Source organism: Phoenix dactylifera, chromosome 15 (assembly GCF_051530095.1).
Source record: "Phoenix dactylifera cultivar Ajwa chromosome 15, Ajwa_hap1_PhDact_Kaust_v1.1, whole genome shotgun sequence".
Lineage (NCBI taxonomy): Eukaryota > Viridiplantae > Streptophyta > Magnoliopsida > Arecales > Arecaceae > Phoenix > Phoenix dactylifera.
In genome coordinates, this window is record NC_143204.1 from 2716104 (window position 1) to 2719930 (window position 3827).

General features: G+C 39.5%; 1 non-coding gene across 1 annotated transcript; it reads left to right on the forward strand.

Moving 5' to 3' along the window:
- Nucleotides 1-860: 860 nt before the first annotated feature.
- Nucleotides 861-967, forward strand: LOC113461467 (small nucleolar RNA R71). Its single transcript, XR_003383738.1, has one exon. It is a non-coding gene; the product is annotated as a small nucleolar RNA R71 (small nucleolar RNA).
- The last annotated feature ends 2860 nt before the right edge of the window (nucleotides 968-3827 follow it).

Genomic DNA, 3827 nt, shown 5'->3' on the forward strand with positions numbered 1-3827 from the left:
CAATGGATTTTTTGTCATCCTTCGTTGGAATTTCTTTATTAATTATTTTTCCGCTCCGAAGGGTTGTGACAGACTTAACTTGCTCAAATTTAGGTTGGGATGAACTTGCTTCATGGACCTCATGTTGACCCTTTGGGTTAGATTGAGGTTGGGCTGGAAATGTCCCTCTTTCCCTAACATTAAGTTGAGCCTCAATTCTACCTACAGAATTTTTAAGTTCTTGAAGTGATTGCATTGTATTCTGATTTATTTGAGTCTGCCCTTGCATGAAGGTTTGCAAAGTATCTTCAAGGGATTTCCTATGTGGTGGCAGATAAGGAGTAGGAACAGAATTTCCTTGAGATTCATTGGCAGTGGGTCCATGTCTCCAGCTAAAATTAGGATGGTTTCGCCAACTAGGATTATATGTTTCTGAAAATGGTCTTTTATAAGTATTGGTGAAATTTGCTTGATCATGCAACACTTCTTGAAAAGCAGGGATTGTAGGACAATCCTTGGTTACATGTGCATTACTCTCGCAAATTCCACATATACTTTCAACAATAGTTTGTGCTTTTCCTATATTGGCTTTGCTTAATTCCATGGCTTCAACCTTCCTAGTCAGATTAGCAATTTTTACATTGACATCATTATCATCTTTAATAAGATATATTCCTCCTTTTGCATTAGGTGCTATTTTTGATTTTTCATTTTTATCTGTTGTATCCCAAGCTTGTGCATTTTCTGCTAAAAGATCAAAATAATCCCAGGCTTCATTTGGTTCCTTACTCATGAATTCACCATTACACATCATTTCTACAAATTGTCTCATATTGGAGGACAAACCATAATAAAAGAAACTAATGACCCTCCAAATTTCATATCCATGATGTGGGCAAGCAAGTAGAAGGTCCTTGAATCTTTCCCAACAATGAAAAAATGTTTCTCCATCTTTTTGTGCAAAGTTCATGATATTTCTTCTAAGTGTGTTTGTTTTATGTATTGGGAAGAATTTTTTTAAAAATTCTCTTGTCATTTCTTGCCAAGTAGCTATGGTCCTAGGCCTTAAGGAGTGTAACCATGATTTAGCTTTTTCTTTTAAAAAAAAAGAAAATAACTTAAGCTTAACTACCTCTTCAGTGACATCATTGAAATGAAGTGTTGAACATACTTCATCAAATTCTTTAAGATGCAAATAGGGACTTTCAGAATCAAGTCCGTGAAACTTTGGGAGTAATTGGATTATTCCTGCGCGGGATCAACCGTTCATCGTATGAACGTTGTTTCAAGAACCGTTAGTAGATAGATAAGTGTTAAAAACTTTTAAAACCTTTAGAAGATCAGATCTTCACCTTGTGCGGGTAGATGATCACCGCAAACTGAAGTTCGTGGTTTAGGATGAAGGTTCGCTTGAAGCCGTTCAAGTGCCCGGCCTCTACGGGTATCCACACGAAGCAGAGGACCAATCCAAGCTTTCTATCTTTCCGGGGTGCTAGCTCTCTTGCAGAGATAACTTTTGATGGCTGATCTCCTCTCTTTCAATCAACCCTTGATTGTGCTTGAGAGAAAGAAGAAGAAGGATGAAGAGAGGAAGAAGATCAAAGCCCCTGCAGCCTTCTTTCTTTTCTTTGCGTTGGAAGGGAGAAGGGAGGAGGAAGAGGCCACCAAACAATCTTCCCTTGCATTCCTTTGCTTGCGGCTGAAGATGGAGAAGGAGGAGAGGGAGGCCACGGCTGCAAGGAGGAGAGCATCAATCCTAGGGCGCCGCCTCCCTTTCACCTCCTTTTAAAGTACCTAGGGCTCCTACAAATTAGGAGCCCTAAATCTTTTCCAAGAGGGGCGCCGCCCCTCTTGTGTTGCCGCACCAAGGAAGATAAGGAGGAGGGGCGTGAGCCCCTCCTTCTTGTGTTGCCCTAATCCTCCTCTAAGGAGGATTAGGAGGCCTCTATTTTGTTTAGCCCTAATCCAATTAGGGTTTAACCAAATCATGAATCAATTGGGTTCAATCTATGCTAGTCCTAATCCAATTAGAACTTGAATGAACCATGACTCATTTGAACTCTTCAATCCTAACCCAATTAGGAGTCATGTTGATTCATGAGATTAATAATTAATTAGGGCTTAAGAAATCCTAATCCTATTAGGACCTTTTTAATTTTAGTCCTAATCCAATTAGGACTTTAATTTGAATCTGAAGTCCTAATCCGATTAGAACTCTAGGAATCCTACTCCAAGTAGGAATCTAATTTTAATTCAAAACTCCTAATCTAATTAGGATTGTAGGAATCCTATTCCAAGTAGGAATCCCAGTCCTACTCCAATTAGGATTCCCAGTCCTAATCCAATTAGGACTCTAGGAATCCTACTCGAAGTAGGACTCTTATTTCAAGTCCAATTAATTAATTCCCTTTGTTCCTTCTTCAACTGAATATCAATCGAATTGATTACTTGTGATTCCTAATCATGATTCAACCATCGGATCGGTCAATACTTCTAGTGTGTGTAACCCCATAGGTTCTACTCTGACTGGTAGTGAGATATATTATGATCTCTATCACAATATCATTGAAAACTCCTTTCAATGGATTGGAACGATTCCAACTCTACTCATTAGGGTTTATCGATCATCGAGATAATCCCTGTGAGTCCCACCATCCACCAGTGACATCTAGCAGCATATAGTGGCTACCCAGTAGAATAGAATGATGAACCTCTAGGTGCAGTTATCATGTGATACAGTCCTACTATCGTGGATCCCTACAGGACGGAGGTCATGGATAACTCGTCAAACCCCTTCGTCTGTCATATGTCAAGATTTATTTGACTCGAGTTCGTTAGTGGAAAACTCTTTCTCCACTTTATATTACTGCCCTGGCCAAGGTCTTAGAACTCAGTCTAACAAATCACATAGGATCACTCCTCTTCTATCAAGGTCGATAGATTCCATGTGAGTGCATACCCTACTCCTACAGTGAACTTACTGCAGCCAATCTACACTACAAGGACCCATATGACTAGAGACCATGTATACGTGTAGTCAAACTACAATAACCTCACTGTGAGTAGCTGAAGCACCGCAGGTCAAAGGACTAGTCATACTACTGCAACATCAAGCAAGTCACTGACGAATGGATAGACATCCAAATAACTTCTTGTCTTAGTCACGCTCAGTACCCTTGTTCTCTAACAAGCACCTGCACTATCACTTCAGTGTCCCTACACTGTGGACTCAAGTCTCATCCATCCAGAAGGAAAGTGATCTGTGCACTGATCGGATCGATCACCGTCCTCGTGATGATTCATTGATCAGGAGCATTTAGAAATTAATCACCAATGATACATGACTCAAATTCTCAACTCTTGAGAATATGCATCATCATCTTATTAATTTCTTGGACGATTCATAGACACATAAATAATATGAATGAAAAGATGCCTTTTATTTATTCAATAATAAATAGTAAAGTACAAAATTATGTCCCTAGAATTAACAATGTGTCAGCCAGATTGGCTTCTAGGGCATACATCCAACAGGGAGGCCCTAATGTGGTTTAGCCCTAATCCAATTAGGATTTAACCAAATCATGAATCAATTGGGTTCAATCTATACTAGTCCTAATCCAATTAGAACTTGAATGAACCATGACTCAATTGAATTCTTCAATCCTAACCCAATTAGGAGTCATGTTGATGTTGGGAACCCGCCCATGCCGCTGATATTTCAAAAATTAAATCAGATGGCAGCGGAAGAGGCATGTGCGGGATCGACGTTCATCGCATGAACGTTGTTTCGAGACCTTTCGTAATTAGGTAAGAATTAAAACTTTTAAAACTAATAGGAAGATCAA